We start from the raw sequence: 26,233 nt of genomic DNA on the forward strand, positions 1-26,233 counted from the left end.
TACTGAAAGAGACAGATTTGCAACAGGCCGCCTACGAATCCCTCACATAGTTGTTGCAAGGATTCTAAACGTGAAAAGAATTTGACACTATCTCTACACGAGGCATAGGATTACTTTACGTAGATGTTGCAACGAAATTAATTTAAACATCAGTGCAACAAAAACAGTCCTACTGTGTCATATGTTTTACTGGCAGTTGAGGGAAAGCCAATGGATGATCGGGGTTAAACTGAATCAGGATAAAACTGTATCTTACTTGGTCTACTACAATCATAACTGTAAATTTTAAGCACTCAACTTTTATTTTGACTAATAATTATGGAAACAGTTTTAGAATGATAATAAACATGTATAAACGACTAACACAATGTGTCTCAGATATTTTGTTTCCTCCTTGAAATACGACGCAAGCATGCTACTAGAGGGATAAAACCGCAACCGCTCACTTCGACATATTATATGTATTATCGTGGTATCTTCCCTCTTTTTACAAAAAGCAAAACCACTTGTGGGTATGGGGAAAAATATACTGTATCCAAATTATAAACATGTATAACTGTGTAATGACAATATCGTGATCAATGAATCAAATGATATCATAAAAGATATCGCGATCCTTTACAGGAAAAAGTAATCTTCACAAGAGATCGGTTCAAAATTTGCAAGCTAACATGAAAAAATTATGAATGACAGATGTTGTTAGTTTTGTTTTTTTTTTGTTTTATTGTGTGGAAAAATTTCAGCATAATGAATAACATGTTAGCAAAACATCTACTATATATTTGTTTTAATATTTTATATTATGCGATGCAAACATTTTTCTATTAAGTTACATGTTCCTATTAAGTTACATTTACATATTAAGTTAATAAACATTGCAAATATTTTTGAAAATTATTCAATTGTTATATATTGTTTATATCTAATTGTTGTTTATACTAACTGGAAAGGTATTGCAACTTAGCTTGATAATGATTAAATCGACGGTAACCAAGCAAACTGAGAAAAGAATAGACTTAAATCATAATATTGTTTTCATGTTTGCTTGTAAAAGTATAGAACATTATGGATAATTTAATTAGTTTTAATATGATAAAGGTAGCAAATAGAATTGAAGCGCATGGCATTTTATAATCTTCATAAATATTCCTACGGCGTAGACGTTAAATATAATTCATATATAGATACAGTAGTTTTTCTATGTTCGTAAATATGAAATTATGTTAAGGAAACTTAATAAAAGCATGCATTAGTCTTTTATAATCATTTGGGTCTATGACATTGCACCGATGAAATCTCTCAAGTCATCGTTGTTAGCTTCCTTATTAAATCTCTAAATTTATTCAATACCCTAACTATATATGGTCGAAATGAGAATGGCGGAATATAATTGCAAGGTTTTCAATAGAAGCACGAATTTGAATGCAAAATTCTACTAGATGTCTGTCACAATCCAATTTTTGATTGACAAATGATATTGGTTGTATTGATTTGGAAGACAGATACACGATATTGCTTTTTGGTCTACAGCTTTTACCTTCTATATCTGTACCTAGAAGATACTTTCCATGAAAAAGAATATTATGTTATTGCAATGCAATTATGCAATGAACATAAGTCGGTTCATTTACATTTAAATTGTTTTCTGTAGAAGTGCAGACCTATCTGGATCTCAGAAGGCATATGGGGATGGTAAAAAGAATCAAGGCAAATCTCTTTCAGTATAATTTATGTACAGGGGATAAAGATTCAATTGAACTGGAAACTTTATATATGAAAGTATATTGATGTTTACATGAAGTTGAAATAACATAATCTTCTTTATGAAAATATTGGTATATTGATATTTTTATTTATTTTCTTTTATCTGTCTCATAAACAATCTTTGTTATAAAATTCTCATTGCAAAATTACAAAAACAAATTGTACGGGCAACACTATTGTAGGAGTGTATTTGTCCTTAGTAACATTATTTATAGAATTTTAAAACGACTTAGTACTTGACGCAATTTTTGTTTATATATATATAATCTACTTTTCGTTCACATAAAACAAACATAACCGAACTGCTTTTTTTCTGACATTATCAAGATGCTTGATTTCTTGATTGACAAAATATTTGTTACGTTTAGAGGACGTGTTTTTTAACAGACTGACGACATTCCAATAGGTACCAATTGTGTCCCTCTTCTTGCCGACCTGCTTCTTTATTATTATGACGCTGACTTCATACAGGAATTTAGCAATATCCTTTAACTTTACTTTCCACTATAAAAATGATGTTCTCTCACTAAATAATTTAAAATTTGGTGACTATGCCGAACGCATCTTTCCCGTCTACCTAGAAATAAATGATACAACAGATACAGTTAAGTCTGCCCCATATCTTGACTTACATCTGGAAATTGAACAGCGCCTGTTTACGGAGTATATATCCTCCCAATTGATACGATATTCCGGCGCTTGTATTTCTTATCATGTCTTCCTTGATAGAGGGTTGCTACTCACAAGGAAGCTATTAAGCCAAGAGTTCCAAATGGAGGTGTTGAAATCACCCCTTCGTAAATTTTACAGACGCGATCACTAGTCGGTTGACCAAAATGGAATAACCGTTTCACAGATGATATCCGCTTCCCTTTTCATGAATGAGATCTACCGAATTATACTATTTACCGGGTTTGTTATAACATGAGCAACATGACGGGTGCCACATGTGGAGAAGGATCTGCTTACCCTTCCGGAGCACCTTAGATCACCCCAAGTTTTTGGCGGGGTTCGTGTTGCTCAGTCTTAAGTTTTCTATGTTGTGTCTTGTGTGTTATTATTTGTCGGTTTGTCAATTTATTTTCGATTTATGAGTTTGACTGTTCGTCTGGTATCTTTCGCTCCCCTTGTTTTATTTCATTGAAAGCATATTTCAAGCAATAAAAATTGAGTAATTTGAAAATATTTATGAAAATGTACTTTACTAATGAACACGTTTTCCCTAAGAACCGATTTTTCCCATTGATTTTTAGTTGTCTCTTTTATCGTTAACCAATTTCCTACCGTGAAGTACATTGTTGTTGTATAGATGTGTATGATTTACTTTATTTTGACCTTGAGGTTTATTTATTTGTTTTCTTTGTTATCTTTTGGCACACAAGATTGATAGGGAATGGAAAGAGATGTATATATTTCTGCATTTGCAGAAAGGAGAAACTCATTATGTTTCATGAGATATTTTTCTCTCCAACATAACATGTGCATTTTTGCAATGACAAATTTATATATATAACCACATAACAACGCAAATGGAACTGTGAATAAAAATAGACTTGACAGTAATAACCAATGCAAAGGTATTCAGAATTGTGTCCCGTGATTAATTATTCAGATTGGAGATGGGTGCAGACGTTAATGTCGTTCACAGAAATGGAATACTCGATCATAATATCATCATGCACATATATAAAATCAAGTTTTAAACTTAGAAACTTTAAAATAATAGAACAATCAGAATATGTTATTGTTCGAGGCATGGTAGATCTGACAGAATATGTTTAAGTCCTATTTACCACAATTTTTCAAACTGTTCTGATTTGGGCTCCCATGATGAGTCTTATATAGATTAAACGCGCATATGACGTATCAAATTATAACCATGGTAGCTTTGATGAATTTTTTTGAGGTGTCAAGAGAAGTTTTAAGAGACTGTCTAGAATAGTTCTTAGTTTAAATATCTAAAGGTAGGGTTGAATAGATTCAAACTGTACGCCTAATCTTCTAGATGCTTCGAAATATACAGATTACTTATTAATTACCGTTCATTCAAGAAAAAAAAATAAAATTAGGTGCATTCTGCGTTTAAAATGCAATTTGTATTCACAACTTGAATATACTCTGTACAATTTAAAAGAACGTTATATATCCCATTGTTGCCACATATTGAGTAAACAGGAGCCAAGTTGTCTGTTTGACAATGATATAGATGGTTATATGTATATGATATAAATCTGTAACTATGATTTATTAATACTGAGGATGTTGTTGTCTTTTGATATACTAAGGATACTATGCTAGACACGAAGACACCACAATGTTATACCATTGTAATTACTAATATATTTGATTTATACAAAAGAAACTTCTTGGTCCTTCTTTCTTACTTTCTTTGTGAATTACTGAAGATATGACGTCAAGAATAAATAAAGGAAAATCTACCATTAAGTTATATACCTTACAGTAAACATTGAAGTTATTTCCCTTTTTGATATTTACTGGTATTGGCATCATCTTAATTTTTTATAGAATAGAAATAACGTAGCACGCTGTATCTATTTATCATTTAGTGTCATAAGACTGTTTATATATGTGGAGGGTTAATGTCCTATGATTTGTGTAATTTTATAATTTGGTGCTAAGTGTAGTTTCCTTGATTTCTAACTTTTTATTTATACTTGATTTCTTTTCCTGTCAACAATTAACAGAAACCATAAAAAGAATCTAGCAAAAATAATCTTCTATCGGAAAACTTTAAACATTCGCGAAGAGCGTATTGTTTTCAACATTTTCTTCTTAGATTGATATCAATAGCTGATATTGTATTACATTTTGTACGTTGAATTGACACATTTTTAGTATATGGCATAAAGTGTTTCATTTAGTTGTGTTGCCTCTAAGCATGGATTGTAACCTCACATTTACGTCAATCCTACAAGAGAAACACATATTGATTGATATGTTCCCAGTGCAATCGTTGTCTTTTACCTAACTGAAAGTCTGAAAAGTCACTAAATGCTTGTCATGTTGTGGATAACTCAATCATGTTATTCTGTCATAGGTAACTTTTATCAAGGGATAGAGGAAGGGACATTTCTATCAAAGCAATATCTTTTTTTATTGTGTGTGCAACAAACACAATATAAATTTACTGTAATTGTCATTTAAAAAAATAATAAGGGAAATTGGAATAAGACTTTCGATCATCATGATTTTAAATGTTGTTTCCCTTTCTTTTGACCTTCTTCAAACCCACTTATTTTCTACCTATCAAAGCTTCTAAATTAATAAAATTAATCTTCTTTCGATGTTTTAGAAATGTTGGCGAACCTTTCACCGTTTCAGGAAATTGATTACGGCAGTATTGGTTACAGATTACAGGATTGTATTGTCAGTTACCTGTATATTATCATCGTCCATGAATTATTATCAACGCTGAAATAAATTTACTGTAGTTCATAAATACCGTGATACCCAGTTTCATGCGGTCTTCCAATATTTTGAAGGTGATATTCAACATACTAGTAGTTGTGATGGAATAAATTCAATCAATCATTTGTATAAATCTACAATCAGAAATGAAATTCTAATTATGAATCAAAGTGTTAAATACATACATTAATCTTAATTTTAAGTATGTTTTCCCCCTTTTCAGTGCGGATTTTTAAAGGAAACTGTATTTACTTAATTTAAGTATCGGGTTTTGATTAGGTGATGTACAGCGGGCGGACAGGCGGGTGGGTGACATTAATCTGTCATTGGACATGAATGGAATTGAAATATAAAGGCACAGAAACTTAACAAACATTGATTGACTTTTGTTTTGGCCTAGCTGACAAGGCTGTGTATTTACACATCCTGGATAGAACAGTAAGCGTCTCTCTTCAGCATATTTTTTTTTGTAATGATAAGGTAACCACATTCCTATAATCCAGACAACCATTGCGATCATAAACTTTACTGTAAACATATTTTATTTAGAAAAATCATGTACATGACATACACATATAAATACAGTGATACAATATAGTAATACTAAGGGTTTGTGAAACAAGGTTTCCCTTATATTAATCCGTCTCCCTGATCATAAACTTTGAAACATATATAAAGGAATTTTGAAGTATGTTGTTGAAACAAAAGAGTGCAGATATCAATATTCGCAACTGTTTTGTTTAACAATGCTACTATGCTTATACAATTTAAATATCAATAAACTCACAATAGATACCAGGATTTCAGTTTTGTATTTGCGCCAGACGCGTGATTCGTCTACAAAAGAGTCAGCAGTGACGCCAGAAATAAAGGGAATAAGGCCAAAAAAAGTACTTGTATGTTACGCAAAGTTAGTTCCATGCAAGTACTTGATGGTGATTAAGGCGAAAAAAATTAAAAGCGTACGCAATAAATAAATTGGGTGTGATATTTTTTTTTATCATTAAGCTTATAAAAAGAGTATTAGGAAAGATTAGTTTCCGCTTCATGGTGAATGTCCTTAAACAAATTAATGAGGGGATCTGAAATAAATAAATCAGATATAGTGTTAAGCAAGTGTTGATATCGTTAGACAAGTACAGAAAATTATATACGATTGTTCTTTGATAAATGAACGGTACATGGATTTCACTCAAGTAGTATGCATGAATGACAGCCAATTACCAAGCAAAATTATTTTAGCAGATGGACAAGAGCTGTAAGAACATTTATTATTTTAGTTTGTTGCTTTTATAATAACGGTAGGTTTGAGTTGCTTTTTTTGTGAGAGGCATTATTTTTAACTTTTGGATCTAGCAAGCATATGTTTTGTACCTTATTAATATAATGATAAAAAATTCAATCGTTGAATTCGTATATATTCCACCCGACAAAAGTTAAGAAAACACTCAACTGCTTTTATATGCGTTTGTGTTAATCTTTTAATCGGGACGATTCCTATATGAAGCCTCATTGTAGCTAGAAATAACTCTATAAGATAATGCAAAATGCAGAATTTTGGTGGAGTAAAAACCAATTTAGAACGCAAATAGACGATTGCAGTTCAGTGTGTATATAAAGTGCGAATCCAGTTAGTTTATTTTCACTGTCGTATGCGAGTAAGTCTATTGTAGAATAAAAGATGATGGTGAAAAACTGCGTTTGTTTACTTCTTGAAAAGTACAAAAAAATGATAAAGTATGTTTTAACACAATTTCATCAGAATATAATAGCTTTTATTCTATGCCAACGGGATAATAGTAAAAACAAGTGTAACTAAAGCAGCTGAATCCATAATATTACTGAATGCGATTCATTTTAACTGTAAATGCGATGCATATTATCACTGAAAGTGCGATAATTTCTTATGTGGAATTTTTGGAGGTGCGATGATTTTTCATTGTTGTTTTATATGATAATTCGATATGCAACAAATGAAAATAGTCTTTAATGACTTTAATATTCATGATATTTACAATTTTAAATGCATGCTAGCCGTATATATATACTGATATATATATTGAATATACACACTGGTATAATCACTGGTATGGTTGATTCCGAACTCTGTATGTTGTCTATCGTGTGACTATTTATTCTGTACGTTCGTTGTGTGATTTCGTTATAGTTCTTTACCGTTCGTAAGTTAAACATCGAGAACATAATAAAGATTTGCTTTTTATATTGCAATACCTATCTTGTCTATGCAAGTATTTGCAACTATACTTAAACTGTTTAACATTTCTAACATTTCATATTGAAGATTAAATCAACTTGAATTTATATATGTTTGAGGTGAAACAGAACTTGCTGGAGCAAGATAAGATCAATCACAGAGAGCGCCTAATTTCAATCATGTTTCTTAGAAATCCAGTATTTTGATCTCGAGGTAAAAGGTCAAGCTTACACGAGGATCAGGGTGATATGTGACACATGGTCTTAAGTGAAACACGTTCATGAAAAGGTTAAGGACTCTCTTTGAACATTTGTCACGCCTGATTCATACGTATTTCTACAATAATCTTTCGCACAACGAACAGTATAAGAATTTAGAACGGTACTAAAGACAGAAAGAAAAATACAACGAGAATGAATCGTACAGTATCGAAATTCTGAGGTCAAGGCTTTATGCATAAAACTGCTTCTAGGTTAAGTTTTCAAACAACCATAAAATATTCTTTTCGGTAGCACATTACAAAATGAATTCTTGTTCTTGCGAAGTGCAAATATGATTAGGATTAAACATGTGAGAAATATCCATCAATCATATGTGATGCAATATGAAGATCATTCTCTCGAGATTTAAATCACTGTTTTTCGTTTTTTTAATTATCAAATTGTTGCTCTTGGTTTGCGGACTTTTCCCAAAACGCATATAAAGCTTTGGTATATTTGATAGTTATACATGGTATGAGTGGCAAACCAATATAATTCTACTCGTTTCCGATGTCTGAACATCGAACCTTTGAACGATCCTTTATAATTTCCCATTGATCTGACGGTGAAGTCTGTCAAAGAATTTAGAGCAATAATGTTTCAACGAATTACGCAGACAAATCACATTATTCCCAACGCCAGAATTTAGTATACTTTTACTTCAGAAATACGAAAGAAACGTTTTTCTCTCAACCGATATTATCTTAAATGGATATCGACGTATCGTGATCAATTCATGAAGCAATTCCTGCATGGGGCTATCTGTGGGAACTCTTTAAACAAGGAAAAAAATATAAAACAAGAAATACGTTAATTTATTTACTCTGTGTTATTGCTTATATGCTCGGGGTGAAGATATGTGTTCTGTGTTCATTTCTACAACACCCAATCTGATAAAAAATACAATCTATTAACACTGATTTCACAGGGATCGACAAATTCGTTACGTGCCATCAGTGTAATTCAAAACTGGTTACATATTATATACAGTTTATGACAATGGACACTTAGATGTTGCATAAAGTTAGTTTTGAAACTTATAGTATTATCACTCGAACACATTATAAATCCCAAACTAGTGTCGTGGGCTAATATTGGATACCGGGCTGATATGGAAAAATAATTGATATTATCATATACTTAGACTAAATAACATATATTTTTTTCTGTATGATAATGGCATTAAATTTACGTAAATTCCATATTTATCGAATTGGTGCTTAGTGGGCTGATATGAAAAGTTTATCACATACTTTGATTGTTATCACATGCCTTTCCGTAACGTTATCGCATGGCATGCCGGTGATACTCGGCATATTCCGGAAAATACACCTCAATGCTACGTTTTCAGTGAAAAAACATTACAAAATAGTTTACAAAACAATTATTTGGATACTGAAAAGTATATTGTATAAAATATTAATAAAAAAACAAATAAAAAACAAACAAATTATGAAATAAATGCATTTTTTAAAAGCTTCAAACACAATTTAGAAAGTTACTTTGAAAAAGTTGACTTTTCCTAATAGTGTTCATTATGTATATTGATGATTTTTTTGTCAATTCGTCCATATTTAAATGGTTTGCTTCTCTGTTGAGGCATATGGTAGAAAGATTTCATGTCCAATGTACTAAATTTGGGGTCCGACGTCCGTGAACTTCTCACTCTTTGAACTTCTGTTTGGGAACCACGTGAAAGGATTAATATATGAATCTGTTATGTTTCTCCATTGTTGAAGCATATGATAAAAAGATCATAACATGTCATTTTTCATATCGCATGTATTATCAGCACTCGGTCAATATCAGCCCTCGAGCCATGCGACGTCCGTGAACTTCTCACTCTTTGAACTTCTGTTTGGGAACCACGTGAAAGGATTAATATATGAATCTGTTATGTTTCTCCATTGTTGAAGCATATGATAAAAAGATCATAACATGTCATTTTTCATATCGCATGTATTATCAGCACTCGGTCAATATCAGCCCTCGAGCCATGCGGCTCTTGGGCTGATATTGAACCGAGGGCTGATAATACATGCGATATGAAAATTGCCATGTAATAATCTGATATTATTCCTTTGCATGGAAATATCGATAGCAAAATCAGTATTTTATTGGTTGAGACTATCCCGCGTGATATTGCACAAAAGTTCATATTACTCTTGAAAATCGGGATTACCTCGTTCTACGTTACGCGTATACATAACGTTTTGACGAATGCTGTTTAAAGCTAAAGTATACAACCTATTCATTATCGTGTTTGGCACCATCATTCGGTGTTTATAATAATTAAGTCAGGGATTTTGTAACTATAAATTGCTGAAAACATTTACTTAGTTCATTCATAGATACACAACTGAACTTGACGATAACTTATTAAAAACGGTATTTCGATTTTGTTTTCTACAGATTAAAACAGAACTAATTTCGTATTCATTTCGAATGTTATTTTTTTTTGCATGCTGAAAATGATTTTTTGGGGTGTTTTAAAACTTTTCCAATTTCAATTCACTAACAGTAAAGAGTATAATACACTTTTAAGTTTATATTCCTTTATCTTTAATTAAGTAAGCCCTTAAATCACTACTTTTTTACTTTCTTATTTGGTATCTTTAATAACTTACATCTTTAATTTTTAAACAAATATATCAAGTTAGTAAATAGCTGTTAAAATGACAAAAAAAAATCAGTGAATACCAGTAATCACTGAAACAACTAGTAAATACATGTAATTACCAAAATGGTTAGTAATTACATGAACTTTCTGAAATGTTTAGTAATTACGTGTAATTCCTAATTTCACCTATTTACTGTAACATATATAACATAATACATGTTTGTAATAAGGTTAAATCCTAACTGTCCTACTGACTTTTATTTTGGCATTGCACATGTCATGTCTTCTTTAACTAACTGTCCATGGCGTTAAACCCTAAATCCCTATTCCGTTTTAACTTATTTTAGTCTCTGATGCTTGATTTTTTTATTTTATTACTTGTCATTGGCTATTACAAAAATGTAACTAGCTTTCAGTAACCTTAAGTACTTTCAAATCGTACTTTCGTGTTAATTTGACCTGTTGACACAATTTTTAATGCATTTTTATTATTCGATATTTACTTATTTTGTGTTATATATATCGTCTCACTATTCTAAATATATACCACCTTTGTATAAAGTATGACGATAAATTTTCCCTTTTGTACTCGTACTGTGGACTATACATTTATTTATTTTGTAAAATATGAAAAAAAAAATCCGTATCTATAACAACAAAATTAATATATTAAAATTTTCATGAGAACCTTATTTTATTTAACGCCATTTTGTCCCAGATTTAAATTGTCTTTTTGACATCGTTTTTTTTTTATTATTAATATTGTATTTATATTGTGACATATCGAACTTATTTGTTTGAACTGTATATTTACGTGTTTTTGTCTATATGTCTTTTATTCGAGTTAGGATGTCTCAATTGATATTTAATAGTGTGTCTTTTTATGCTATAATGTTACACTACTGTTTCAGGTTAGGGTGAAAAGTTGGCGCCTGTTAAAACATTTTTATCCGCTGCAAAGTCCAAAGTACGCGGCCTTCAACACGAAGCCTTGACTCTCAACGAACAGCAAGCAATACAGGGCCCCAAAAATGACTTGTGTAAAACTAACCAAACAGGAAACCCAACGATCTAATATATATATATATAACATATGTTACAGGCATTTTCTAAATTTAGGCATTTTGTAAAATGACTGAATTTTCAGGCCATTTAGAAAATGCCTAACCTTGACAGGCATTATACAAAATGACTAAAAATACCTAGTCATTTTGTAAAATGACTGAAATTTTGAAGCAAAATTCCACAAATTGCCTGTTGAGTTTCAGGCAATTTGTAGAAGGAGGATATCATTGAGATGCGTATGGCAAAAGTTGACAAAAGCACAATATCTTGCAAAGAAAATAACTAATAGTTCGGTAGAACTTAGTTTTCTCCAAAAACCAGATCGGAATTTTTTCTATGCCTTATGATATGTTCTTTTTAGTGAAACTACGTGTTAAGTACGTACATGTACTCCCTCTGTATTTATGATACCAACAGTGAATTTATGATTATTTTGTCAAAATGGCAAACAGACAAATTATTCTGTCAATAGAACAACATTTACAATCGCATGTTTAGAAAATGTAGTTTCAAAACAGTAAAGTGAAACATTTGAAGTAGAGAAAAGTTTGTTTTTAATTGACGGATTGCTGTTTATTTTAATACAAGATACTCTAATGATGATTGTGGCCAAGTTTGGTTAAATTTAACCTAGTAGTTCCATATGATATCATTCTTGTAAAAGTTAACAGACGAAGACGGAAGACAGCCGCCCAGATGAGAATAGCTCATTTGACTCATTTGGCTAGGATAGCTAAAAATCGACGAAGAAAAGAAAAATAACAGTGCATTGACAGGAGAAGCGTTTCAAGAAAAAGAGGGATCACCCTTCATTGGCAGATCTGTTTGAGTCCGTCTAAAGCTATAGGTCAAAAGATGCGGATAATATAGTTTTGATTTTTTGGGAACATATGAAAAAGAAGATATGCATTGGTGACGTGTGTGCTTATTGCAAAACCTTATGTTGCCTAACGTTAAGGGTTATATCAGTAGAGGTAATGAAAGAATTAAAAGTGTGATGATCCTGATTTTTCCTAATGTGGTCGGAGTGCTGAATCAGATTTTACGCCAAACAATGTATTTGCCTAAAACAGGTGAAATATTGTGTACAGTTCTGTCGTGCAAAATTTTTGAGAAATAAACAAAAATGTCAAGTTCTGTGCTTGTGTGAATTGTAGTCAACTGTGTTGACTTGAGTTATCAATGCGATATGCTCATAATTATAAATTAACTGTTAGCAAAACTTTCAATTTTTGAAAAAACTAAGGCTTTTCTACCTCAGGAATAGATTACCTTAGCTGTGTTTTGCAAAACTTTAAGGAATGTTTGGTCCTCAATGTTCTTCAACTTCGTACTTTATTTGTCTTTCAAATTTTTATATTCGAGCGTCATTGATGAGTCTTTTGTAGACCAAACGCGCGTCTGGCGTAAATATAAAATGTTGGTCCTGGTATCTATGATGAGTTTATTTGTAATAATTCAATATAAAATTTTGGTCCTGGTATCTATGATGAGTTTATTTGTAATAATTCAGAAAAATGTATTCTGGATTATTTTTTATAAAAGCTCTTCTTTTTTAATTCAGTAATTATCATAAATAAAACAGCTCTGGTGTTCAAAGCTTCCGGAGCACCTGAGATCACCCCTAGTGTTTGGTGGGGTTCGTGTTGTTTATTCTTTAGTTTTCTATGTTGTGTCATGTGTACTATTGTTTTTCTGTTTGTCTTTTTCATTTTTAGCCATGGCGTTGTCAGTTTGTTTTAGATTTATGAGTTTTACTGTCCCTTTGGTATCTTTCGTCCCTCTTTCAATTGTTTTTCTGAAGTTTTTATTCGATAAAATAATTTCAGGTATTTTGTAAAATGCCTTTCAATTTTTCCAGGCATTTTGTAAAATGCCTAGAAAATTTAGTCATTATGTATAATGACTGAATCTTGCAGGCATTATAGAAAATGCCTAAAGTTTTCAGGCATTTTACAAAATGCCTAAATTTAGAAAATGCCTTTAACATATATATATATATATATATATATATATTAAATTTATATTAAGATCCATTTTGTCACATCTTGTGATCAATTTTATTTGGCAATCGCCAATGGCAGTCAGCAGGGTTAAAGAACATCAGTTGTTCGACCTGTTAGTCAAATGCGTTTTGTTTAAATATACTTTTTCACTTTTTTGGTCTTTTTGGAAAATGTTGTTTGTGCTGTTTTAAGACCCTTCTACAACGAAATTTGTTTTACATGCACACGTATAAAAATTGCAGTTTTTATCCAACGCAATCATAGGTTTGAACGTAGTTTTCAATTTAGACTCGTATATATATATAGAATGAAATTCAAAACAGTGTAGCTGTGGCCATTGATTGACACATTAAAATCATCCATTGACTGGGACTATTTAGGTGAACGTTTGTATGTAACGACCAATGCTCACTATGTACTTTTTAAAGACACTTAAACTATGGGGTCACCAAAGGTTCTCAACACCTAAATAAAGTAATTCGAAAAATTAATCAGAAATAACACGATATTTTGATTTATATCAATTATATAAATCAAAACACAAAGGTTATTCCTGATTAATTTTTCGAATTATTTTATAATTAAAGGCGTTAAGAAACCTTTGGTGACCCCACAGTTTAAATGTCTATCGTAGGTACGTCGTGAACAGTGGTCGTTACAGACAAACGTTCACGTAAATTGTCCCAGTCAATGGATGATTTTAATGTGTCAATCAATGGCCACAGCTACACTGTTTTGAATTTCATTCTATATGTATATAAACAAGAAACGAGTAACACTTATGAACCATATCACCAATGACTACCAATGGACAACAGGTTCCTGACTTAGGACAGGTGCACACAAATACAGCGGGTTTAAACGTTTTAACAGACATCAAACTTAATCCTAACCTGGAAGTATCTATTTATAAGCGTATGATATACACAATTCGCATCGCATACATTTGATATCATTCCATCAAAGGAGAAACGTTGATCGGACTGTGAGCATTGATCGAATTCATTATTCAGCGTTCAGACAGTGTCTTACACTTCTTCTTCAGTTGACCCGTTTGGTGTTTACCGTCTATGCCACAAGACTTACCTTATTTATAAACAATAACTGTTAAATATGTTATCGTCTTAAATTTGATTCAATGTTTAATATTGAATATAAAAAAAAAACTGCAAGTTACTTTTAAAATAATCTAACAGTGAGATTGAATTATTTATAAGTCAGCCATCAGTTATCCGAGTTAACAGTACGCCAGTGCTTTGATTAGTATTGAGTTAAACATCAATAATGAAAGATAATTAACCTGCATGTGTCCTTCTAGTTAATCGATTTGATTTTATTGTCGTCGTTGTGTAGAAAAGTTGGGATACGTTAGAGTAAGGTGAACGTCCAAGACTCTTGTAGAACTTTGAATGTTTCTGAAAATGACGCATTTGTACGTAATACGTCGAAAAAAATATTATCGAAATAGTTTCATTCCATTTCATAATCATTTATATCTCTTTTATCTGATATTCCCAATTTTCTAAATGAAAACATATACTAAGAAGAAATTATAACTCGACGAAATTTCATACATAAGAACGTTTCTGCATCTTCTATTCCCGTATGGAGACACAGTAATTATGTTTTTTCCTGAATAAAATGCAACACCCTTGATTGCAAATAACATAGCACGTTATAGTGATGAAAAGCTTAGAAATTCAAATGAACTATAGAGTATAAATATATCGACTTTAAAGAAAGGCAATACATCATCTACAGCAATGCTATTCGACAAGAATGTATACCAGAAGAAATTTTAAGCAAAGCTTATAATTTGAAGTTCTGAATGATGGCCCTCTTAGAACTTAGATAATACGTATAGTTAATAACTTGATAGCTTCGTTCATTCTTAACGATAAAAAGATGTGCTGTATTTCAAGTAAATATACTGATATGTGCGTTTTAAACCAATATGCACCGGGTGTTGCAACCTTTGATAAAACATTTCATTAAAAAAAAAACATGAACTTTGAGTGAGTGCAGTTTTAACCGAATAGAAAGCGCCTTACATCGAGAATTCCATTATCTTTCTGTCAAAGATCTTCTATTTTGTTTTTTAGAGGATACACACTTCTACATTTTGTAAAAAGTAATTAACAGATTTGATTAGTTTGATGAGTGATGATAAAAACATTTATAAAGGTCAAAGTTGGATTTCCTTATTGAAACAGGTTTATTTAAACCAAACGATTCGGATCAATTGCTCTTGAGATTGAAACTACTAAAATAGAATCAATCAATGGATAATATGAAAGGATGATACGTTCATATTGAAAATCAAATGATTTAGTTCAAATCTGAAAGTACCACATATTTTAAGCTGCGACTTCTTAGATCGCTGCATTATAGCATATAACAAAACCATGATTAAATCGGAAATTCTTAACCCAAAGGGTTTATAAAGATATTCACTAAAAACCGGTTAACATGCAGAATTTGTAGTAATAAATATAAGATAGTAAGGAAAATCAATGCACTGAAGTGTCAAAAATGCAGTTAGTTGAATATATCTTACATGCCTGATCTGCTTTAACACATATTTACCCTTTGTTTGCGCATACAAGATCACTCGCAAAGAAAGTTGCGTGTTTGTGTTGTACTTGAGATAAGTTTTTTTTTGTAATGTGAAATCTGTTTTTTCCCTTACAGAATTAGACATCTATCCAAGTACATTTTCTGTGAATGACAACATTTTGACAAAATCTTCGGGCTACGATTAGCATATGACGCTTACTAACACTATAGAGCTGTCGACCACTGAAAATAGTAAATCATTAGATTAGTATGATTGTTTTGTATTACATACAATTGTACAAAAGTAATGAGACGGATATAAAACGGACGGACGAACAGACAGACAAGGTGTTTCCTTTTTTATCCTTTAACTATTTCTGAGGGAGGTATAATAAAGACAGATGCGCTTTACGTATCCAAAGACCCGTAGTTATTCTGATATGAGAGTCTAACACATCTACGAAGAGTGGAATAAATTCAATATGAAAATAATACTATATAAACTGCATGTGGTTCTCTAAACTTTTGAAACGGTAAAAAGACAAATATTTGAAACCCAAGGATATTTCGCAAAGACAATATTTGAATATAATATGTCAGGGGCGGATGCAGGAATTTTCGAAAGGGGGGGTGCTAACCCAGGGCACCCAGGGCAAAGGGGGGGTGCAAAACATATGTCCCGATACAAATGCATTGATCGGCAAAAATAAAGGGGGGTGCGCACCCCCGGAACCCCCCCCCCCCCCTGGATCCGCCACTGTATGTAGTCCCCAGCCATCTAAGGTCAACTTTGGCTCAGGAAGTAATAACGCTAGCTTCTAAATGCCGATAAGAAAATGTATAAACGGAATAATTAAGAAAGAGATGTAACAAATAATGGCAGAGCACTGCCTATTGAGCTGATGATACCCTCGATGATAAATAGTACACCATCACGGATTTCGATACAAAAAAATGTAAATATAAATTGTTTATTATAAATATGGCGTAATTTTATTTTGAATATTTGAAAGCTGTGAAAATAACAATGATTTAGAAGATCTATAAAATAAAATCGAATGTGATGTGGTTTATGCTTCAATGTGACAGCATTTCTACGACATATAAATATTATACATAAAAGACAGTCAAAAATTGTTTGCATCTATAAAATATGTCGTTCTCTAAATCTAATCTAAGATAGTTGTGATAAAATTTACAAATCACAATCAAAGATCTGTTATCAATACCAACTCCTTTAATTATAAAAATCAACTTCCCTCATTATCTTCCTCATTCCCGTTTTTTCATTCTCAATTATAACTATATTATTTGTTAGGATTGATTGATTTATTGAACTTGTTAAATTATAATATAGTCTGTCCAATACCTTAAAAATAGAACGATACTTCAATGTAATCACAACGAGACTGCAGTGTAATCAGGAAAACCATGAAAACGCAATTGATTGATACCAGTCAAATGATTTTAATCCTGATCAATTTGTAGGCAGAATCGTGTCGAGAATTAAGATTCATTAAAACACGATGGTATCAACGACATTGGTGATCTCGAAACTATATATAGTGTTATTCAAATGTGTACAATGAAACATGTTCTACGAAAAAATAAGTGATTTGATAATTATAATCTATTTATACTAAAATATTCTAAGAAACAATCGCACAAAAAAGTATACTATCTTCCATTCAAAAACTACTTCATTCGATATTGACGAGAATTGGTAAATTATAATCCCCCCACATATCTGTCGTATTTACAATTGACAGAAATATAACTACAATGTAATTTTCATAAATTTACTTTTCTGTACACGATTTTATTATTTTTTAAAAATCATAACGTACAAATCGTCATTTTTTATAAATCTCGGTCTGTTATGATGTTTAAATATGACAGCTAATTAATTGTCGTGATTTGAAGCTGTAGTTTACCGATTGTCACCTTATAATAAACAATCAACAACAAAACATGGATATTGAGCACGTGTATTAAATGTACAAGATAATAGCTCATTTCAATGACAGATCCATGCATATTGCGATCACCGGATTTTTAAAAGAAAAGTCTCTCTGAGTTCACTGCATACGGTGAAGCTAATTCAGCATGCGTTAAAAATAAAACTTTTCAAATATACAGCATTCAAATCAATTTTACCTGTTTGGCAATAAGTCAAAATCTTCAAATCCATGCATAGTAGTTTGTGTACTATTAAAAGAACAAAACTAAAGCATTAACTGTTGTTAATCCACGTGATAGTTGCTGGAATGTCTTCGTTGAAAAAATAAAGAGCTCACGCGTAATTGACTAGGATTGTTAATTTTCCTGCTGAAGGTAGGTAGTTCTGTACAGACATTCCATATCCTCCACCAGTACAAACTTACATATATATAGCCTTTTATAACTCACTATGAAGTATGGGCTTTGCTCATTGTTGAAGGCCGTACGGTGACCTATAGTTGTTAATGTCTGTGTCATTTTGGTCTTTTGTGGATAGTTGCCTCATTGGCAATCATACCACATCTTCTTTTTTATATTACCACCATGAAATAGAAAATAGTTCTGAAAGTGGCGTTAAATATCTAAATAAATAATGTTGCGCCATGTATCGGCTGGCTAAAGTCTCGCACATTCTGAATACATTTTTCTTGACCAATGGTAGCACTTGAACTCCCTTCAGTTCATGTGGAGGTGAAAACATAGTCAAAACTTGGTGAAGCACTAAACGAAAATTTACGTTGACACTCCGACATTTGTGCAAGAAACATACACATGAACTTCTATTAGTTGATTAAGAACATTTAAATGGTCACTTAATGTCGTGCTATGTTGGTTTTTTTTTGGCGGGGGGGGGGGGGGGAGGGATAAACCCCTGTTGCACAATCAGCACGTTAATTATATTTATAAGGTAATGAACAATATAATAAGTGACAATATGACTATGCATGAAACGAAATGAATAATTAATTCTAAAAATAAAATATTGCATATTCTTTTTTCTTCAAAATTATGCGTTGATTTAATAGGGTACATACAACGCAATTCGTATTATTTCTTGACTTACCTATTACTGTCTATTGTAATCTTACAAGTTGCATATTGTACCTGTTTTCGCTTGAAAAGGGACATCAAACAAGTTTATACACTAAGCAGTTTGTTTACAAGATAAAATTGACCATTAGCCGGTCCATGAACTTGTTATAGACCTAAGAAGATTAAATGTAATGCTTTACAAGTATTCGTTTTAGTAATGCACAAATGTGTATGTGCCGGTTTATAATTAGTTTTAACTCAAGTATTGTCAAATGGAGGAATTGTAAAATGTAAAAAAGTGTCATAACGGGAAAATAAAAGAAGTAATTTATGTGGTACTAAAATACATCGCTCAAAATTATTGTTAGTGATAAACTATCCATAATGAGTTTGTATTTTACAACAGTTTCTACACGAATTAGAGATTGTGAAGTTAAATCCAGACCTTATAAATGCCTTGATCACTACACTTATACTGTGACACAACTTTCAAGCGTGCGACGCTATACATGTATAATTAAGCTTCTCGCACAAATTCATTTTCACCAATTTTAATCAAATTCTTTTATTTGATTTTTAACAATGTAAAACAATTATTAAAATTATAAAAATTCGCGAAAATAAACAATATACCAGGTATACATAGGCTCGATAATATGCAACTTCTGTCTATGACGAAATAACATCAAATATGTGATGCAGCGGGTTATTTTAAAGTGTGCACCATATTTTAGATGTTATTTCGAATAGACCAAAAAAATGTTGCAGTCATTCCTTATAATTCAATTCTAGATTTCATTTCAAGACGGAGTAAATTATCAATAACGTTGAAGACGTCACGGTCACATCAGAAAATAATGTCTATGAGCTGATAGACAAAACACTGTCAGCCAATCAGAAAAAAAATAATGTCTATGAGCTGATAGACAAAACACTGTCAGCCAATCAGTAGAAAATAATGTCTATGAGCTGATAGACCAAACACTGTCAGCCAATCAGAAGAAAATAATGTATATGAGCTGAAAGACAAAACACTGTCAGCCAATCTTGAAGACACGTAACGTCTAAAATCAAATTATAAGTTCATAAACAACATTTGATGTTAACATGTCTCAGGAGGATCAAACAATAAAGTAGAGGGAGTATACACATGATGAATCGGGTTATTAAAAATACTCCCGATACCTTAAACGTGTTGATGAAAGTTTAAATATGTTTATAGTGTTCTGAACGTTAGGGACGACATCAAAAGTTCAATGTAGGATAAAAAACTTAATTCACTGACCCCCCTCCCCCCAACCCCTCTTAACTTAATTTGGGAAAAAATGATTTACCTATAGGGATATATGTAAAAATCGATTTGAGATATACAAAACTTGAAGAATTTTAACCCCCCCCCCCCCCCCCCAACCCCAAATATTTGATTTAAGTTTTTGTTTATCCTACATCGATCTTTTGATGTCGTCCCTTAAGGAGATTGCTTGTCTTCCCCTTCAAGAGTAACAATACCATATAGATCCAATTATTTTACAGGTAAAGCTTCAGAAAGAAGTTAGTTATATACTGTATCCCTGCACTTATCTATCACGATGATCACCATAGGAATATTGTAAACTATTCATAGGACGGACAAATTCACGTGAGTATAGTATATAGTACATTTGCGTTATCAACCTTTTGTCTATATGTCTCTAGTATATCTTACCAGTATCCTTACACACATCTGTAGACTTTTATACATTTTTTCCTGTTTGCATATCATGTATGGGTGATTTTTGTTTTGAGATGTGTAATGTACTAGAATAATAAATTTATCTACATAAACACATTTTTGTGTCATATGATAAATATTGAGAATGTTTTCTTTAATATCATTCAGATTATCATTTATTTATAAAATATATGATAGCAAATTCAATCAATCGTAGCAGGACTTCTTTTGTAAATGTTCATTTGCCATAGACAGTATAAAAATATTTATATATTATTTTAAATTAGATTGAAGTATGTTAGATGTATCATTACTAGTCCACTTTTGACTACCCTTTTCATAATATCATAAGCTGTTTTCTATTTGGCTATTACCAATCATGGACGAATGCCCACAGTATGATAAATCAATACCCTTTACAAATACACCGAGGAAATTACTGAACGTTCCACAGTGTCAGAGAGGAAAGTAAAGTGTTGGAATTAACACGAAAACTTGGTAGGTTATTTCATTTTTATGAACAATAGGAGATAACTCAAATTATATAAAAATTAGGAGCCTACTCAAATGAAATATAAAAATGTATTATGATTGCCAGTGAGATAAATATCCACCTAAGTCCAAATGAAGAATATTTAAGCATGTAGAGGTCATCATCGTACGACTTTCGACAAAGATTATTTATTATGTTCATAAAATTTGCAAGTTTTTCACAAACCAGTTTGAATTTCTACCAATTTTAAATGAACACGTATGACAGGGCATTGACCTGCAGTGGTTTTATTTATGTTACAATCAATAGTTTCAAAAAAATTTAGTAAAGCTATTTAGTCGCCCTCGTTTTTTTAAAGTTGGTTTTGCTCGGTCTTTAGTTGTGCTTATGTACTGTTGTTTTTCTTTTGGCCTTTTTTATTTTAAGCCATATTTTATCAGTTTATTTTCTACTTTTGAGTTTGTATGTCCATATGGTATCTTTCGCCCTCTCTATTGATACAAGTAGGTTTCGAATAATTGCAAGAAAATGACTTTTAACTTGAACTTCTCTCGTCTGGAATTTTACATTTAAAATGAGCAAACGGTTATTCGATTGCTGATAGATGTTCATGTGTGGATTGTTTCTATAACATTGAGTGACCATTCAGATCACGAACAATCAATAAAGTAAATTTTGCACTGGGTGTGAGTGAAACAAATCATCGCAAGGAAATCTCTAAAATAGTGAGATACGTAGGATTATTGAGTATCAAATGAGTTGCATTTTGAAGGCAGAATATTACAATTATATCATACAGAAACCGTGTAGGATCATTATATTTTGATATTTTCCGAATGTATTCTTGCTGATAACCTGATATTTGTGAAGAAGCTTTTAAAATTACAACCAATTTTAAACTGGTGTTTCTCTGAGATCAAATAATGAGGCTTCTATTTACAGTTTGTTATGAATTCAATGAGAAGGTCGACATCTAAATCAACCATGCAATTTGATTTTTGTAATATTTTGTTAGGAGGAAGGATGGGAAAATGTGGCCCTCTTTTTAACCATGAATTAGCCAGGACTTCTTAAATGGATTCTTCGTTACACTTTACTTAATTACAACATTTATATTTCACAATTGCAAATTAACAATTCTTATTCAAACAAGACATTTTTCAAATTTCCGAGTGAAATGCTCCTTTGAATGCTTTAATTTATGTTAATTTAGTCATATCCAGGATGTCGAATAGTTTTCCAATGTGAATCAAAAATGTCATCACTTTGCTATATATAAAAAAAATATGAGAAAACAGTCTTTGATATAACTTTTGTAAAAACTACCAAAAATATTAACGAACGTTTTCTAAAACGTTTTATATGCAGACCGATAGGACTAAAGCATTGTCACAATACATTTATTAGAGCAGTTATGACCCGTTTCATGGAAAAGATTACACTATTTCCGATAATATAACCTATTACATGTAGTTATAGTTAAATACGTAGTTGCTGTATCAGATGTCTTTTAAAATATAGTAGTTTGTCAACTTATGTTTGTCTTTTTTTTTTGTTTGACTATGTTTTTCTTTGTCCTTAGTCACCTAGTACTTGTTTTGCCCCATGTTATCTTCTTACTTTGCTTCATTCATGTATTATTGGTCCCAGTTTATAACACGAGATACACTATTACAGAGAGAGTGTTTGTTCTTTACAATTAAAATATATTTGAAAAATAATATTCATACAAATTTAAAACTTTTCGACAAACTATCTCACAGGTTTTGCAAATAGCTTTAAGGTTTAAGACCCTTTCTGTAACCATGTGAATAACGAAATTTTCCAACTGCAATAAAGTAGATAAAGTATGTCATATATTAGATGAGAATTAAATTGCAGGAGTTATAAGCTAATAGTATTTAGTATCAGATGAAACGTATGAAAATATTCATTACTATTGCACATTTATATGATCTAACAATTATTATATATCTGCTTTGATATTTAGAATTGAGTCAGAATTATTCAAAAGTCATAAATTTCTGGTGTTGTGATTTTAACCTTCATGGAATCCAAAGCATTTAACTAATTTTATTAACATTTATTTATTTTTGATTGTAAGAAAATAATTACTTTCAAATTTCAAATCGATATTGTGAAAGGGGGAAAACCTAAATTACTGTTATATTATATCCCTGTTAAATGAAGCAGTGTATTTTGCATTTTATTCGTTGTGTCCGTAAGTTCGACTATTCACACTCTGTATCCTCATATCTCAGCACGAAGGGTGCCACGTGTGGAGCAGGATATGCTTACACTTCCGGAGCACCTGAGATTACCCTCAATTTTTGGTGGGGTTCGTGTTGCGCAGTCTTTAGTTTTCTATGTTGTTTCTTGTGTTCTATTATTTGTTTGTTTGTCTTTTTTTCACTTTTAGCCATGGCGTTGTCAGTTTATTTTCGATTTTATGAGTTTGATTGTTCCTCTGATATCTTTCCTAATCAAGTGGCAGAATTGCAATGAATATTCCAGAATTTTTTTTATATAACGGCGTTGTGCACTTAAAATTTGTCTTTTATCCATATTGTTATTGGTACAGTATAGTTTATTTGCTGTTTCTGCAATTCTAGTATGTGTGATGCATTAAAAATTGACCAACGTGATATTTTTGTCGATTTGATCCCTTGTTCACGCTTCACATCGAGACTAGTATATATCTATTGACACATATCATATGATTTTAAATCGCAATTTAAAGAGAAAAAAGCATTTTCCGAAAATTCTATACATTTATAGACCTATTTCACAGATGTTAAACTATCTGTGTGTGTGTGTGTGTTTGTAAAAGTATGTAACAAACCAAATGTCAATTTTTCGATAATCAGCTACTGTACAACGATTACTAAAAGCATACACAATTTCATAAAAAAGTCAAAATAATTGCCTACTGCGTATATTAAGGACATCTCGTGGCAAAACCGATGACGCGAGTACAATTGAAAGTAAATCGACAATAAGTCGACAAACTCAAGAATGAAACAATGCTGAATAGGAGACTTATTAGAAGAAAGTTCGGAACAATAATCGTACATTTTAACGAAATTATTTGAATAAATGAATGAATGGTTTTATTTGCAATAAGCATATACAAAACAATCCAAACATATATTACATATATGACACAAAGATAAGCCGCAGAAAACAACACACATGATACAATTTTAAGGTGGTACCTAACGCTACAAGAGATAACTCTGTAAAATCAGCTAAACCACCCGTTGTATTGTTAAGGAAATATTAATCTTCTCAATGATCAAAATTAGTGTTTGCCAAACTGCTCCAATGAAATTTTTCTGAGGAAACGCTCGGTTCAAATTTTTTGAAATTTTTATAATTTTGTCAAAGGGTCAATTGAAATATTTTGACAAGGTTTTATGACAATTAAACGAGCCAAATTAATTTTAGTCAAGGTGTATATAATTTAAATTTACCAGAGAGGTATACAGTCATTAACAGAAATAAACTGAATTTGGTATTTCAGGAATTATATCGTATAGCAACTTTGTAACCATTCGTCGTTTGTTACTTTAAGAGGGAAATGATGACATAATATTAACAATTTGTTTGTATTTCAATTTGTGTTCATTGTAACGATTAATTTTATATGGATAAGGACCTTGCTTTGACGGGACGAATATTGAAACGGCAACATTTTCAGTTTGCAGGGGAGGTAATATGTTGACACTAAATGTCTCGTTGACCCTTATCTTTCTACTGTTCGTGCACTATAAATTTTGTAATGCTACACATTTAGAGCAATTTCTCAAACCATAAAAACGAAAAATTAGACTCTGATCATTAAAATGGCAAAAACAGTTCAAATGATTCTATAAATACAATGGATATGGACTTCAGTCGCCAACATACTTACTCATATACTGATCGAATAAAGCTTTATTTATTAACAATTCAGTTTGTTTATAACATGGAATAAATTAATGCCTAATAAGGTTTTATCTGTTAATAGATTAGTTATTATTGTTGAGCATTATAGAATTCCGAAGGGTATTTAAATTTTACAAAATTGGTTGGTGTATTTATATAATTGAAATTAAATCCCGACTTTAACAGTAGAAATGATTTTAAAAAAAGATTTTGATCTTATTTGAATTTAATTTAGTTCCAACTCATGTTTTATCGTTAGTACGCAGATCAGAAAAAGTTTTGTCACGAAAAATACTTTTAGATAAGTCATAACTGCTTTAAAACAAAAATCCATCCTTGTAAGTAAGGACAATTTCCCCCTGAATTTAATTCACACCATTGTTCTTTTCGTGAAGAATTCTTTCTAAAATTCACAGAATTACAGCTTTATTTGTGTTCTTTGCTGTTATTCTACGGCGACTTCGTATTGACCGCCTTCGCTGACACGTTGAAGTTTACGCCACTTGCACTCCGTATGGCGTAGCGGAAACGTATATACAGAGAAAAAAAAATAATTCCACAATTCATAACAAAATATTTTTTTTTCACATAGTGCACATTATTTTCCTTTTTAAGATAGAATGAAATTCAAAACAGTGTGGCTGTGGCCATTGATTGACACATTAAATTCATCCATTGACTGGGACAATTTAGGTGAACGTTTGTATGTAACGACCACTGCTCACTATGTACTTTTTAAAGACACTTAAACTATGGGGTCACCAAAGGTTCTCAACACCTTTCCGAAAATTCTATACATTTATAGACCTATTTCACAAATGTTAAACTATCTCTGTGTGTGTGTGTGTGTGTGTTTGTAAAAGTATGAAATTCAAAACAGTGTGGCTGTGGCCATTGATTGACACATTAAATTCATCCATTGACTGGGACAATTTAGGTGAACGTTTGTATGTAACGACCACTGCTCACTATGTAATTTTTAAAGACACTTAAACTATGGGGTCACCAAAGGTTCTCAACACCTTAATAAAGTAATTCGAAAAATTAATCAGAAATAACACGATGTTTTGATTTATATCAATTATATAAATCAAAACATAAAGGTTATTCCTGATTAATTTTTCAAATTATTTTATAATTAAAGGCGTTAAGAA

The 26,233-nt window shown here is 31.4% G+C and overlaps 1 protein-coding gene across 3 annotated transcripts in view; it reads left to right on the forward strand.

The window, feature by feature from the left end:
- LOC143072409 (5-hydroxytryptamine receptor 1B-like) overlaps positions 1-26,233 on the forward strand; it is a 104,388-nt gene that overhangs the window by 61,139 nt on the left and 17,016 nt on the right. For 2 of the 3 annotated variants that reach the window (XM_076247318.1, XM_076247319.1), the window contains one exon: positions 20,482-20,587. The gene's annotated coding sequence lies outside the window, so the exon portion shown is untranslated. Of the gene's footprint in view, positions 1-20,481; positions 20,588-20,949; positions 21,158-26,233 lie in introns of those variants that run through there. The other variant, XM_076247320.1, reaches the window with a different exon arrangement.

This window comes from Mytilus galloprovincialis, chromosome 4 (genome assembly GCF_965363235.1).
Source record: "Mytilus galloprovincialis chromosome 4, xbMytGall1.hap1.1, whole genome shotgun sequence".
Taxonomy (NCBI): domain Eukaryota; kingdom Metazoa; phylum Mollusca; class Bivalvia; order Mytilida; family Mytilidae; genus Mytilus; species Mytilus galloprovincialis.